The sequence below is a fragment of the Schistocerca piceifrons genome, chromosome 6, assembly GCF_021461385.2.
Source record: "Schistocerca piceifrons isolate TAMUIC-IGC-003096 chromosome 6, iqSchPice1.1, whole genome shotgun sequence".
In the NCBI taxonomy this organism is placed as follows: Eukaryota; Metazoa; Arthropoda; class Insecta; order Orthoptera; family Acrididae; genus Schistocerca; species Schistocerca piceifrons.
In genome coordinates this window covers 431,039,534-431,056,102 of record NC_060143.1, presented here as the reverse complement: position 1 = coordinate 431,056,102, position 16,569 = coordinate 431,039,534, and the positions used below count along the sequence as shown (strand labels likewise).

Below are 16,569 nucleotides of genomic sequence, written 5' to 3'. Positions count from 1 at the left end.
ACGAGGTACTGCGGAAGTAAAGCTGTGAGGAGGGGGCGTGAGTCGTGGTTGGGTAGCTCAGTTGGTAGAGCACTTGCCCGCGAAAGGCAAAGGTCCCGAGTTCGAGTCTCGGGCTGGCACACAGTTTACATCTGCCAGGAAGTTTCATATCATTGCACACTCCGCTGCAGAATGAAAATCTGATTCCGGAGGTTTCAGTGTTTCTGGAAATTCAACACCTAAGTGAGTGCAATAGGGGATAAAAATTTTTAAGAAAATATTTCGTTACATTAAAAAAAATTTAAAGCTAAATTTATGAAAATTGGTATTTCACTTCTCGGTTGGACGCAAAGAAATAGTTGTTAGGGAATGAAAGTTAATATGAAAAAATCTCCATAAGAACGCAAAAGGCATTATTAAGAAAACTTTGGACTCCAGCTAACAGAATCTCTTTTTGATCAGACGTTCTTTCGGAAAAGACCATACTTAGATTGCCTTAATTAGCGTGGAAAGCTTATAAGGTGTTTCAATTTGTGAACAACATAAAAATTCCATTAAACAAAAGCAAAAAAGTCCCTGCAGACCATACAGTCCATGTGAGCGAAGCAGCGGGTACTAAGCTAGTGTTAATTATTTAACTGATCGGTTTTTGGCTCTAGGCCATCATCAGGTACGAATATAAAAATCTATGACTGTGAATTTTGCGTGAACAAAGATTTCAAACATAATGCATCCATAATAGTCTCTCAATTGACAAAGGCGAAAGAAGTCACGGTCGTTGCATACGGCGTTAGATTTACAAGGATGGGACCAAATGCTAACTGTGGGAGTTTAAACGAACAATCTCATTCGCCTCGATTCATTTAGAAAACTGCTAAAATCTATATTGGGATGGCTGATTGGTGATTTGACCTGACTGCTTTGGAATACGAGTCCATCTCGGTCGGTCGCTTTGTCTGAACTGTGAAAATGTTACGAACACTGACGATGTAGAAAAGTACCTAGCATTTATTTAATACCATCTGCCAAGAATCTTGTTTTCTTCTAATTGATGTAATTTGACATAAACAGCCTCTAGCATTTGACTGGAACGACGATCACATATCGCATTCAATGCAGTTTTACGAGCAAGAAGCAGGTTCGAATCCTGCCTCGGGCATAGATGTGTGTGATGTCCTTAGGTTAGTTAGGCTTAAGAAGTTCTAAGTTCTAGGGGACTGATGACCTCAGCAGTTAAGTCCCATAGTGCTCAGAGCCATTTGAACCATTTTTAGGAGCAAGAACAACATGTGTAACGCGATTTCGACTACATTTTGCAGCTTGTCACATCGAATGGCGTCTTGAACATTGTGGCACAGTGGATGAGAGGAGGCGATGATTGTTTCGTCACAATGAAGCCAAAATATTTTTCACTGGATATTCCACACTGTCTGATCAAAAATAACCGGACACCCGTTGATATACCATAATATGAGGTGTGCCCACCCTTCGCCTTTATGACGGCTTGAACTCTCCTGTGGACAATTTCAACGAAGTGTCTGAATGTTTGTGGAGGACTGGCAGCCAATTCTTTCTCAATAGCCAAAGACAGAGAAGATTTTGATGTTGGGAGCTGCAGCAAAATCTTTGTTCTAACTCATTCGAAATGTGTTACATTAGTATCAGGTCGAAACTGTGGGCGGGCCAGTGCTGTTCAGGAATCTCATTGCCCTTATAGCTGCTGATTTATGACAGGGTGCACTGTCATACTGACACGAACGATCATCACCTCCGAATTCTTACTCCACTATCCTCGTTACACAATGCTTTAAAATGTGTTCTTATCCTCGCGCAGTCAGCGTTTTCACAAGCAAAATTAGGGAACCACACACTAATGACGAACCCAGACCCTTCCGTCGGATTGCCACAGGATGCGGCTTGATTCATCACTTCAAATAAATCTTTTCTAGTCGTTCACTGTGCAACGGCGTCGCTCTACAGCACCTCGAGCATCGCTTAGCACAATACAGAAATGTGTGGCTTATGAGAAGCTGGTTGACCACTGCACCCCTCTCTTCTTAACTCTCTACAGCCAACCATTGTGTTAGCTGGGCTACTGGTGGCACTTTGGAATTCACGAGTGCTTCCTACGCTGATTTCATGTGATTTTTTACAACTACCCCCTTGATCCACATCTACATCTACATGGTTACTCTGCAAATCACACTTAAGTGCCTGGCAGAGAGTTCATCGAACCATTTTCATACTACTTCTCTACCATTCCACCCCCGAATGACGCGTGGGAAAAAGTAACACCTAAATCTTTCCGTTCGAATTCTGATTTCTCTTATTTTATTATGATGATAATTTCTCGCTACGTAGCTGGGTGTCAACAAAATATTTTCGCATTCGGAAGAGAAAGTTGGTGATTCAAATTTCGTAAATAGATCTCGCCGCAAAGAAAACCGCCTTTGATTCAGTGACTGCCGCCTCAACTTGCGTATCATGTCAGTAACACTCTCACCTCTATTGCGCGATAACACGAAACGAGCTGCCATTCATTGCACTTTTTTGATGTCCTCTGTCAATCCTACCTGGTAAGGATCCCACACCGCGCAGCAGTATCCCAGCAGAGGACGGACAAGTATAATGTAGGCTGTCTCTTTAGTGGGTTTGTCGCATCTTCTAAGTGTTCTGCCAACAAAGCGCAGTCTTTGTTTCGCCTTCCCCACAATATTATCTATGTGGTCTTTCCAATTTAAGTTGCTCGTAACTGTAATTCCTAGGTATTTAGTCGAACTGACAGCCCTTAGATTTGTGCGATTTATCGTATACCCAATTTTTATCGGATTTCTTTTAGTACCCATGTGGGTGACCTCGCACTTTTCTTTGTTTAGTGCCATTTGCCACTTTTCGTACAACACAGAAATTCTCTCTAGATTATTTTGTAAATGGAATTACAGTCTGATGATTTTACTAGACAGTAAATTAAAACGTCATCTGCAAACAATCTAAGGGGCTGCTCAGATTATCACCTACATCATTTATGTAAATCACGAACGACAGAGGGCCTATAACACTACCTTGAAAACGCCAGATATCACTTCTGTTCTACTCGATGATTTACCGTCTATCACTACGAACTGTGACCTCTCTCAGAGGTCCAGTCACACAACTGAGACGATACTCCATATGCACGCAGGTCGATTAATAGCCGCTTGTGAGGAACGGTATCGAAAGCCTTCTGGAAATCTAGGAATATGGAATCGATCTGAAATCCCTTGTCGACAGCACTCATTACTTCATGGGAATAAAGAGCTGTGTTGCACAAGGACGATATTTTCTGAATCCATATTGGTTATGTATCAATAAGTCATTTTCTTCAAGGTGATACATAATGTTCGAGTACAGTATATGCTCCAAAATCCTACTGCAAATTGAGGTCAGTGATATGGGTCTGTAATTCAATGGGTTACTCCTATTTCCTTTATTGAATATTGGTGTGACCTGTGCTACTTTCCAGTCTCTAGGAACAAACCTTTCGTCAAGTGAGCGGTTGTATATGATTGCTAAGAAAGGCGCTATTGTGTCTGTATACTCTGAAAGCAACCTGATTGGTATAGCATCTGGACCGAAGACTTGCCTATCTGCCTAAGATATCTACTTTTATGCCATTCATGCTAACAGCTGTTCTGGTTTCGAATTCTGGAATATTTACTTCGTCTTCTTTCGTAAAGGAATTACGGAAATCTGTATTTAGTAATACCACCATCATCGGTAACATTTCCATCGCTATCGCGCAGTGTCGGTTTTGACTGCTTTTTGCCACTGGTGTACTTTACATAACGCCAGAATCTCTTTGGGTTTCCTACCATGTTTTGAGACAATCTTTCACTGTGGTAACTATCAAAAGCATCTCGCATTGACGTCCGCACTAAATTTGGAGCTTCCGTGAAACTTAGCCAGTCTTCGGGATTTTCCGTTCTTCTGAGTTTGGCATGCTTTTTTCGTTGCTTCTGCGACAGTACTCTGACGTGTTTTGTGTACCATTGTGGATCAGTCAGGTCTCTTATTAACTTATACGGTATGATTGATTTAGCTATGGTTATTCTTTCGTGTTTCCATTTTGCAATCACATCACCAATAGTCTACTTGGACAGTTTAGAAAGGCTGAAACGCATCAGATGGATATGTTACTCAGCTGACAGCAAATGACTAAGTCACAGAGCTCTCTTGACCGACTCATTATGCTGTTAATACCGCTACCGACAATACTCCCCGTCTTCTTAAATACTGGCGAGCCCGCCTCTAGTGATATGTAGTGATCATTTCCCGCAACCTAGGGCATTAAAATGGAATTTATTTAGATTTTTTACGATTTAATCTTCTAAAGATGACTCTCAATTGCCTGGTGCAAGAATCTATCACGGGATGACCATTTTAAGCTTTCACAGTTCTTTCACCACTCTCTTAGCAGAGTTCTATTGGTGATTTCTAAAACATTTTTCTCTCGTGAATTCTTGCCGGTTAACAAATATTCACTTGTTGTCCCATTCTCTCTCTATTTATGCTCGATTACAGTCGTTAAAAAAGAAAAAAATTCGGTGCACATCTGTCTGTAGGTGATCTACATGGATTATGGTTTATCTTCATGGAGGCGATCTTTTGAGTGGTAACTACATTCTTCTTTTAACGTGGACTGGATTTTGGGACTACGTTTATTAATGAGTCAAAATTTTAGACCCTGAGTCTATTGCAACACAGCTTTCGTGAGTGACATTTTTCACTGCACCGTGTCCATTACCACTCTTTCAGCCCTATATGTGTTAATTTGTAATTCCCCAGGTATATTATTGGAGCATGAGTGTCCATTATCAGTGTTTCTGCCTTATATATTCTAACTTGCAGTGATTTGCTCTTATTGCCTAGGTACTTTGTTAGAGCTTTCGACGTTCACCTTACGGTATATAAATTCTAATTCTATGCAACGGATGATCAGTCTTTTAAGAGGTTGTCCAATTCATCTGTTTACATCTTGAACGTTGGGGCATCATACATTCTCTCTAGCCTTTTGAGGTGAAAAGTTGTGAGCAAAAACCATTTCCTTTTTCTCGCTGTTATACACAATGTATTAATAGCATTTTATAAAAATATTTTTATACTGAATACAAATTATAACTTGAAGGTACACCTACAATGGTGTGAAACCTGCTGTGTTGCCTACGAAAGGAACCTAAATTCAGCTAAAGTGGCATTGAAGAATTTTCATTAATTTAAAAAACAATTTTTTAAAGATTTTTTAAGATTATTTTGGAGGATTTTTAAAAGTTTATTTACAATAACAACTTTTAAAAATAAGCAAGCCAATGTGCACTCCTGGTTTCAATCGTCTGTTTTAAACAAATGTTCGGCTGTCGTCCTTTTCTTTTTTGACATTTCATGTAAATTGCACTATTCACGTGAAACAAATGTTCCTTCGACAATGACGCCGCCGATTATCTACGGGATGCTTATCAGCAGAGTTATATCACATACTCTGAACGCCACATAGCTGCCTAAACTTTGCTGTATCATTTTACAGTATGACAGCCTGTAACTGAGAAGGATTTTATGAATACTAACTCCACCTGCAAAAGCCTATGAAATTACAAAGGCACCAATCGCTTAGCAGTCCACTAGACGCTACGAGGTGGTGCTGATCAGCCCTTGGATTTTCATAGTGAAAGTGGATGTAGATTAATTGTGATTTTTTGACACTAAACCTTGTTCTTTAGACTATTTGTAACAGTAACTGCGTACCAGTAAAATTGGTTATTATTTCTCTGTGCAGGTTCAAGCGAACATCGCGCAGTAAAATAGGCATTTCATAGTCAAAGAGAGTCGTGCCGTGATGAGGTACTTTTTTAAAAAAGAAACATGGGCAAGCAAATTTATGACGACATATCTGGTACGACGGGTGGTCACGCACTTCCTACTCGACTATCAAGAATTCGGTAGCTGTATTTAAAACCGGGCATGTGAGAACTGAAGATGAAGAGCATCCTGAAAGCCCAATTGAAGTCACAGTTCCGGAAACCGTAGAGGATCGGAGAATAACTGCAAAGAAGATAGCAGAGACCCTGGGCATATACAGAGAACGTGTGGGCCATATTATTCATGAGATTTTGGACATGAGAAAGCTTTAAGGCAAATGGGTTCCCAAACATCTCAGTGCAGACTAAAAGCGTAAAGGAGTGATCGCTTCACAGTCTATTTTGGTCCATTTTCGCCGAGATCGTAGGATATTTGGATCGTCTCGTGGCCATGGATGAAACAAGGATACATATTTATAATAGAGAGAGCAAAGAACAGTATAAATAAAGGAGGTACGACGGTTCCCCAGACAAAAGTTCAAAACACAAAAATCAGCAGATAACTTTCCCGCATCCGCCTTTTGGGATAAAGATGGAACCCTTCTTATTGAATACTTATACAATGGTAAAAGCACTATGTTCTACGCCGCATTTCTCGATAAACTGAAGCAACAATTGGTCTCCAAACGTCGAGTAAAGCTGAGATAAGGAATCTTATTTCTGCAAGATAATGCTCTCGTCATGAAGCAAAAATTGGCAGATATTTACTATGGAATCCTCAAACGTCCACTCCAATTACCTGACGTGGTCCCCTCAGACTATCTGTTCCCAAACCTCAAAATGGTTCAAATGGCTCTGAGCCCTATGGGACTTAACATCTGAGGTCATGAGTCCCCTAGAAGTTAGAACTACGTAAACCTAACTAACCTACGGACATCACACACATCCATGCCCGAGGCAGAATTCGAACCTGCGACCGTAGGGGTCGCGTGGTTCCAGACTGTAGCGCCTAGAATCGCTCGGCCACATCGACCGGCCCCAAACCTCAAGAAACATCTCAATGGAAGACTATTTCCGTACGATAAGAAAGCCCGCATCTCGTGGTCGTGCGGTAGCGTTCTCGCTTCCCACGCCCGGGTTCCCGGGTTCGATTCCCGGCGTGGTCAGGGATTTTCTCTGCCTCGTGATGACTGGGTGTTGTGTGATATCCTTAGGTTAGTTAGGTTTAAGTAGTTCTAAGTTCTAGGGGACTGATGACCATAGATGTTAAGTCCCATAGTGCTCAGAGCCACTTGAACCATTTTTACGCTAAGAAAGACAGAAATATTGCTTCTGAGTTTTGTAGCACAATCGAAAGATTTCTTTTTTTCAATGGATCAAAGAATTTGGAGCAAAGACGTCGCAAATGTGTTGAGCTCCAGGGCGTGTATGTTCAGTAAATAATTTTCTCAAACCCGTGATGTATTTTTTCTTTATTCAGGGAAGGACTTATCAGGACCCCCTCTCGTACATACGCCTCCAAAATAGGACCCGACCCCACTAGACGCACACGTACGCCCGGCGAGACGCGGCGCTGTGCCCGATCCGCGCAGGATGTGTGTCACTTAAGCCGGCGCGGCGCCCCGCTCTGAGGTTCCGCCCACGGGCGCCCGTGTCCAGTTGGGACGTCACCTTCCTCAAGAGCCGCCGTGATGGACGCTCCCGTAACGACCTCAACTGCTTCGGAGGCCCCGTGCTGCGTCCCGTAAACGAGCCCCGTCCGGTCCACAGAGCAACAGACCGGCCCGTCTACCCATCACGCTTTCGCACAGAAATTTCCCGGCTTCCATTTCGCTTGAGTGGTCAAGTGATCCGTGTCCTCTGCCAGAGGCCTTTGAATACCACTGCCGTCAGACGGCTGCCAAGTCTCTAGGCTGGCCGTCGAGAATCGTGGAAACTACCGTGGCCGCGCAGAGGTCCTCAAATGTAGATAGAAACTTCCTTGGGTGTTTCACAGTCACTTTAAGAACTACATTTTCAGTTATACGGGCCTACATTACTAACTTAGTGACCGATGCTTCGCTCGCGTTGACTGTGGTCTCTAAAGATTAAAAAAAAATGACAAATAGGATGAGTGGTTTTGTAGTTATTAGTGCCAGTCTTACACTCGGTACTGATTGCTCTCATTTCAGTCGGATATTCCTGTACATGGAATAGTATTTAAACGTGGTATCTATTTTGTCATCAGTAATGATTAGTTTACACAGTAATTACAACAAAAATAACTTTATAGACAAAATGTAAAGAGCCGTTTATCTTTCTCTGCAATTCTGACAGAGCCGATTTGTCGTACTGACTGTTAAATAGCTTTCTTTGATTTAGTTCCCAAATTTCAGCATGCAGCACCTTCGAAACTTTTCGCTCTAATTAAGGCCATAGTAGCGCGGTCTTTTCCGAGGAGTTGAATGAAAAAAAAAAAAAAAAACCTCAACCAAGTAAATGAAACACTCATCAGTGTTGAGCACAGTATTTATTAAAAATTAATAACCACAAGTCAAAACGGTAATTTTTAATAAATCCTTGCGATGAAGACTGATCAGAATGTTAACTATCTATCAGACAAGTTTTACGTGTTTTCCGGTAATGTTTTCAAAATATATTACTGAAACACGTGTTTCTTTTTTGATTTCCAACCGAGAAGCCGAATACAAATTATCATAAATTTAGCTTTAAATTTTTAAATGGCTTCATAATGAAATATTGTCCGGCCCCGGTAGCTGAGTGGCCAGAGCGTCAGAATGTAAATCCTAAGGGTCTGGGTTCGATTCCCGCCTGGGTCGGAGATTTTCTCCGTTCAGAGACTGGGTGTTGTGTTGTCCTAATCATCATCATTTCATCCCCATCGACGTGCAAGTCGCCGAAGTGGCGTCAAATCGAAAGACTTGCACCTGGCGAACGGTCTAACCGACGGGAGGCCCTAGTCACACTACATTTATTTAATTAATGAAATATTTCTATAAAAACTTTCATCTCCTATCTCACCCCTTACGTGCTGAAGTTCCAAAAAGGCTGAAACACATGTTTTTTGTTTATGACCGAGAAATCAAATACAAATTTTTGTAGTTCTCGCTTGAAGATTGCCTTAATAATGATATGTTTGCTGAACACCTTTCATCCATTATTTCACCCCTTGGCTGTGGAATTTGGAAAAATCACTTTTAAAACGATGCCTATAGTGTAAGATCAACGCCTTCTCCAAATTTCAAGTTTCTGTCATTAGCGGCTTGGGCTGGGCGATGATGAATCAGGGAATCACTCAGGACATTTACTTTTATACTCGTATTTTAATCAGACAGAATGGGCATGTTATAAGCGAGACGGAACAGTTCAAGTTCCTAGGCGTACGGATAGATAGTAAGCTGTTGTGGAAAGCCCATGTTCAGGATCTTTTTCAGAAACTAAATGCCGCTTTATTTACCATTAGAACAGTATCTGAAATAAGTGACACTTCAACACGAAAAGTAGTCTACTTCGCATATTTTCGTACGCTTATGTCATATGGTATTATTTTTTGGGGTAATTCTTCTGATTCAAAAAGGGTATTTTTGGCTCAAAAACGGGATGTTCGAGCTATGTGTGGTCTAAGTTCGAAAATCTCTTGTCGACCCCTATTCAACAGTCTGGGAATTTTGACATTGCCCTCACAGTATATATTTTCTTTAATGTCGTTAGTTGTTAGCAATATTAGCTTATTCCCAAGAGTTAGCAGCTTTCACTCAGTTAATACTAGGCAGAAATCAAATCTGCATGTGGAATGCACTTCCTTGACTCTTGTGCAGAAAGGAGTGCAGTTTTCTGCTGCATCCATTTTCAATAAGCTACCATAAGAACTCAAAAATCTTAGCAGTAGCCCAAACGCTTTTAAGTCTAAAGTGAAGAGTTCCGTCATGGCTCACTCCTTCTATTCTGTCGAGGAGCTCCTGGAAGAGCTAAAAAATTAAGCAAATACCAGTGTTAAATTCTTGATTTTCTTTATTTAAACTAACGACGTGTCGCCTGAATATGTTTCTTATATTTCATTTTATCTGTTTCTACAATCTACAACTGAATATGTTTCTTATATTTCATTTTGTCTGTTTCTACAATCGTGTTATAATTTCATGTATTGACTCGTTCCATGACCATGGAGACTTCCCCTTAATGTGGTCCCAAGGAACAATAAATAAATAAATAAATAAATAAATAGGTCGTACTATCGTCAGCCTCCAAATGTCTGAGCGTCATACACTCCGTCTCTCTTTTCGTATCTTTAACCCACTTGCTCCATCCTCCTCTACCACATGATAAAGATTTCACACCTCCTCAAAAACCTGGAATTATTCACCAGTCGCACGTCTCTCACAAATCGAATTCCAACCCTCCAGTGCATATCTGATCCTATCCTCTACCTGGCCTGCTCCGGCACCACTATTAACACCTCCCTTTTTCCTTACACTTCCATATACTCCGTGACTTCTTGAGGGGTAGCGTTTTGTAACGGGCCTATACAGGGTGGTCAGAAACAGTCTCAAAAGCTTGTAAAGTTTTTGCAGGGTAGGTTGTGCTGAGAAATACCTGTTAAAAAATTCGATACGTTATGCTGTTTCCGATTTAATTGTTGTTTTTGTTGTGGTCTTCAGTCCTGAGACTGGTTTGATGCAGCTCTACATGCTATTCTATCCAGTGCAAGCTTCTTCATCTCCCAGTACCTACTCTAGCCTACATCCTTTTGAATCAGCTTAGTGTATTCATCTCTTGGTCTCCCTCTACGATTTTTACCCTCCACGCTGCCCTCCAACACTAAATTCGTGATCCCTTGATGCCTCAGAATATGTCCTACCAACCGATCCCTTCTCCTAGTCAAGTTGTGCCACAAACTCCTCTTCTCCCCAATTCTATTCAGTACCTCCTCATAAGTTTGTGATCTACCCATCTAATCTTCAGCATTCCCGATTTAATTAGCATTGACATTACCCAAGACATTACGCGCGCAGCGACGTGATTGGGTAATGTCAATGTTTAATTAGCATTGACATTAGCCAATCACGTTGTTGCGCGCGTAAATTCAAGCATTCCCTGACTTACCACTTATTCCAACGCTCGTTACCATTCAAAATGTGCCTTTTTAGGAAGTGAAAAGTTTAACCGAGGTGAGTAAAAGTTACGTTTGTTCGGTATGAGGAAACAAAATGAAGAATACTTCTGGCGACACTGTTTGGTAGGATGCTTGAATTTGTGCTCGCAGCGACCTGATTGGCTAACTTCAATGCTAATTAAATCGAAAACGGCGCAATGTATCTAATTATTATGACAGTTGTGCGTTCCGATCCAACAGCAGTTCCTATGACTGTGTTCAGGGATTGTCAGACGACGTTGTCAGAGGTCGTCCGATAACATCAGCCATCAGCTTGGTCGCGGTCCGCCCGATCTCGTTCGACAATTTTAGGTGGGGTCGAGCAGGTTATGTTAGCTTAGAATTTATTCTATATATGAAGCAGGTTGGATTTTAACCTCAAACGGTTGGGTGAATACCACGACACCTTGTGACGTATAATTATATATATATATATATATATATATATATATATATATATATATATATATAAATTTTCGATGCCTACAGTGTCACGTCTTTCAGTGTCACACAAATTTTTATTTTTAAAGGGGATCACTTAAGACTATTTCCATGGGTTCGCCCCTCAAATTTCTCCCTCATATCACAAAATTGTCGTCTGATGTAGTACAAACTGAAAAAATAAATACCTTTTAAAGCACAGTTTCGTATATAATTTATATTCAAAACCTTACCCCTGTGTCACAGAACAAATCCTACACCGAGAATGCTTTACACAAGTTTAAGGGAAGAAATGCTTCCGATAATTATTACAGTATTTAAAGAACATCAAAATATGAACAGGCTGAACTGAACAAACAGTACATGAGACTATGTTAATCAATTCAACTGTAAAAAGCTAAGGAGCATATTATTAGCAAAATGAGAAATATGCAAAAGTGAAATGCCAAAATGAGCACTTCTCAGTTGGGAGTAAATCAAAACAATCAGAATGGCTGAATGAGAGCACAATAAAATGAGCCATAAATGAATAAGAGATAAGCAACTAAGCAAATAAGAGAATAGGCAAAAATGAGATTCCAACAAAATGAGAGCTGGCCGAACTCCGTCGGCACTTATATACAGTTGTGCTCGTGGCGGCACCTCGCGGCCCGTCCGCAACACGCGCGCCTGCGATCGCAATGCACTCTTAGCGCTCGCAGCGGCGTCTAGCGGCCCGTACGCAAGTTGTGCGATTGCTGTCGCAGGTCGACCCTTAATCTATGATATTACAACCTCTGTGCTTAGAAACGAGTGCTGCACTGTGGCGTTTGCTATTAAAAAGATGACGAATGACCTGTGTCTGTCTCAAAAAAAAAAAAGAAAGAAAAAGAAATAAACGTGGTGCGTACTGTACACTCTGTCTTCAGTTATTGGAACTACCTGACAAGTTTTACGAATGTGTGAGATTAAGAGAAAAACGCCATGCCACAAAATTTTAAAACGCTTCAACTTTGTGAAACCACTTTCCTTCTCTCACCGCCGACTAGCCTCAAGAGCGGCTGCCACCTTTGATGATAAATTATATAGCTGATGTTTTATATATTTATACCTGTGTATTACGAAAATAACTTCAGAGTATGGTTTTTATGCTACTGTGGCGACTTCGGCGTGTAAACGTTTTGCCAAAGATGTTATGAGCATATAATGGTTAATTTACGTGGTGAAATGAGATTTGTGATAGCGATGTTATTTCTGACCGAGTGCAGCTTTTAATAAAAGAAATCAATTATATACAGTGTCTTTAAGTGCACTTGCTCGAAGCATAGCTCCAAAATTCGGTATAGAACAAAGTCAAAATTTCGTAGTATTTGGGGTGCAAGAGTGAAAATATTAACTTTGGAATTAGTATTTCGGCCATCGAAAATAGCATCTAACATATCACACAAAAACTTTGAAACTGTACTTTTCAGAACGCGGTACCATATAGGCCTAATCGTTGGAAAGATGTAATTGCCAGATGTCAAATACTGAAGTGTCACTTGTAGTCTTACTTAAGCAAGAACTGCATCTTTAATGTGAATCAGATTTTTTAATACAGCTCAAATCATACCTCTACAAGTACTCGAAATCCTTTTTGCTCAATTTATTTGAAATTGTGCACACAATTAACCTTCACTGACTGTCATTCAGCATACGCGTGAAAGACAAAGTTTGGCCTAAGATACTCTGAACACGTAAAGCTCTGTAAAGTAGAAACACGTACGTACACCTCACTTTCAAACCATTTCATGCAACTGAATCATTAGCCTACTGGCATAAAGAAACCAGTAAGCAGCAACAATAATTTGTAGAGAGCTAATTACCTCTTACAACAACCCACAAAGATCCATAACAGTATCTTTAATCATATACTGCATCATTCTTGTCACTTGAACAAATTATTTTTCAAGGTCGTAATCTACACCTTTAATTTCCGATAAAAAATTTTCCTACTTGTGGTTTCCAATAAACGTGCGATTTCAGTCCCTAGATTCCGAACTGTGTCCCGAGTATGATATTTTCGTCCTGAACTATAACTAACCTCTTCTACTCCAAATGAAGCACCTTTTCCTCTATAACTTTAATTCTACTTTTCGTTTATAACACTTCCCAATATTCGTGCCACACCTTTCCTTCTAACAATTCCTCCCCAATATCATCCAAACACCGCCCCTAGAAAATGTTGTAATCATCCTTACAGGTTTGAAGACCACACAGCATCTCATCAGACTTGATGTCTTCCATTCATTCTTTTAATTATTTTCTTCAAAGGCTGAAGACGATAGCGCGGTAACAGTCCGTACACACATAGCGGGAGAGTGTAAATGACACAAAATAAAAAAAAGGTGGTTTGATTGGCAGGCATTCAGACTTTGTTAGCTGGACTTTTGCATGTATTGTGAACACATACTGTGGTTTCATTTATTCGTTCATGTCGCTCACGGTCACGCTAAAGGTTTTAACTGGAGATTCAGGTCGAAAATGAGGAAAATTGGGTTGTGTAATTTTCTTCCACGAGATATATGAATTACGCCCTGCAAAAGGAAACTGTTGAATGGAAACGTGTTCCGACCGAAACCTGGACAGGCGTAAGCGCTCAGTGAATTACTTCATGAAAAGTTTCGACCAGTATACGACTTTCTGTCCATTGAAGATTAGCTTAAAAGATTCTCCAGTGCTAATACCCAGAATGAGTACGAGAGCTTCAACGCATACATTTGGAGACTGGCACCGAAAAGTCGCCACTGTGCGGCGGAAACTGTTGGTACAGCCGTGTATTCCACGAGGGTTATTCATCTATTCTGAAGACCATTAATGTGTTAGAAATCTACACCTTTAATCTACTTCGTGGAGTTATCTGACAGGAAACGTGTGGCCGCCGCGGAGCAAGTAGTGTCTCAGTATGTTAAATATTAAAAAGAGCACGGACTGAAAAAATACAGCTCCAAATTTAGAGTCAGAATATGTTCGGAGGAGAGGAAGGATGCCTCTATGGTCCTGAAATCGCAGATTAACCGCAAATCTTCAAACAATTTTTTATTTTTAAAACAATTCTCATTTATTGTTCCGTCTCAGTTGCACATTTTCTGATTAGATTCCATGTTTCGATTTCGATCACTCAGGGTCATCTTCAGGTCTAAGTAGTTTTTTTTTTTTACTCCAGCCTCTAAACAAAACAGCATTTTTCAGAGTGCTAAGTGCTCTAGAGCGTCGACAAATTAACCGATCCATTAGATGTTTTCTCAAAACGAAAGATAATTATATTAAGGGGGCCTTAGCTTAAGCTTTACTGTATTCGAATTTTAAAGTAAACTTAGAAAAACAGGCCAAGAAATTGACATGTTTTTTAAGTGACTCCCATTTTTTCTGCGGTATTTTTCAAAACACCATCGTGATGCCCCCACAAATTCATTTTAATTTAATTATTTTCTTTTTCGGGATTCAGAAGTACTCCCCGCGCAAACCGAGACGGGCCACGAGGCGCATAATTTGACTAAGTCTCCATCTGACATTTTCAGTTTGTTCTGAGACAAAAAGGCGTTTTTCATACACTATTGTATATATAATAAAGTCGTAAAACCCCTTTTTAATAAAAACAGTCCTTGTATGAAAAAATTCTAAACTTCTCCCATTATTCGTGTCTCTTGACCAGAACGTCCTCTAAGGTACTGTGTGTGGTATCTGGAGAGGAACTGTTAAATGTGTGTAACCGTAATGCGCATATGTAGAGCGTGGTGTCTAAGTAAATATGACAACGAAATACAATCCAGGATACTGAAGTAAAAAGTCGTCCAGAATTTTTTGCTAATAGAAGAAAGTATGAAGTCCCATCCTTAATCGGTGGTGTATTATAAATCCTCGATGGGTATTTCTGGTATAGTTTTTATTTTCTTATTTTTTGACAGTGTTAGTAAATCACTCTAAAAGAATGATAGGATGCCGCTTTCAACAATGACACTGTTGATTATTGGGTGTATTGCCACATCTAGTGCCAAAGCGCGTACGTTGAAACCGAGACGTCTAACAAATCCCGGCCGGAACATGGAAATTATCAGTCTATCTTTAACTAGTCTTCATCTCTCTACGATTTTAGGAGTCGCTATGAACGATTCGAACTCTCTGGCGCAGAGTTAAAATTACAGCACGTTTTTAAATTCCGGTCTCCTGCTTCCATCTCATTAAGAGGTAATAAGGTATGAACCTGATCAGGTATACAAACGCACTGCTAGATGCACATGGTGTAATGTAAACTAATGCGAACTGATTGCTACACAGACAGGTCAAGAAACGATGCCTATTCGAATGGAACCGTCGCAGGTAAAGGCACGTCAGTGTTGTTGTGGATACTCATGAATGCCCTTCTAGGTGAACAACCAGTCAATTCAGAATGAGATTTTCACTCTGCAGCGGAGTGTGCGCTGATATGAAACTTCCTGGCAGATTAAAACTGCATGCCGGACCGAGCCTCGAACTCGGGACCTTTGCCTTGCGCGGGCAAGTGCTCTACCAACTGAGCCACCCAAGCATGACTCACGCCCCGTCCTCACAGCCAGGAAGTTTCATATCAGCGCACACTACGCTGCAGAGTGAAAATCTCATTCTGGAAACATCCCCCAGGCTGTGGCTAAGCCATGTCCCCGCAATATCCTTTCTTTCAGGAGTGATAGTTCTGCAGGGTTCGCAGGAGAGCTTCTGTAAAATTTGGAAGGTAGGAGACGAGATACGGGCAGAAGTAAAGCTGTGAGGAGGGGGAGTGTGTCGTGCTTTGGTAGCTCAGTTGGTAGAGCACTTGCCGGCGAAAGGCAAAGGTCCCGAGTTCGAGTCTCGATCCGGCACACAGTTTTAATCTGCCAGGAAGTTTCAACCAGACAATTATACGACAGAGGCGCTTAGTTTTTAGATGTTTACACTTGTAGCATCAGAATAGCGATATAATAGAATATTCAAAACGAAATCCCTACTTTAACCGCAAGTCCATGGCTGTGAAAGGCGATCGGAAATTTTTTGCGGGTACTTAATACCTTATTCAGCATTTTGGAGTGTGACGTATAGCTACCAATTTCCACAGCTCCACCTTGAATCACTCGATCGTAAGCTAGCAAAACCGTAAGGTTATATGTCTGAGTTTTTTTATTGTATTTGGAA

General features: G+C 40.7%; 1 protein-coding gene across 1 annotated transcript in view; it reads right to left on the bottom strand.

Moving 5' to 3' along the window:
* The window catches only part of LOC124803366, a 401,666-nt gene that overhangs the window by 57,455 nt on the left and 327,642 nt on the right, over positions 1–16,569 (bottom strand). The gene's annotated exons all lie outside the window — the stretch shown is intronic.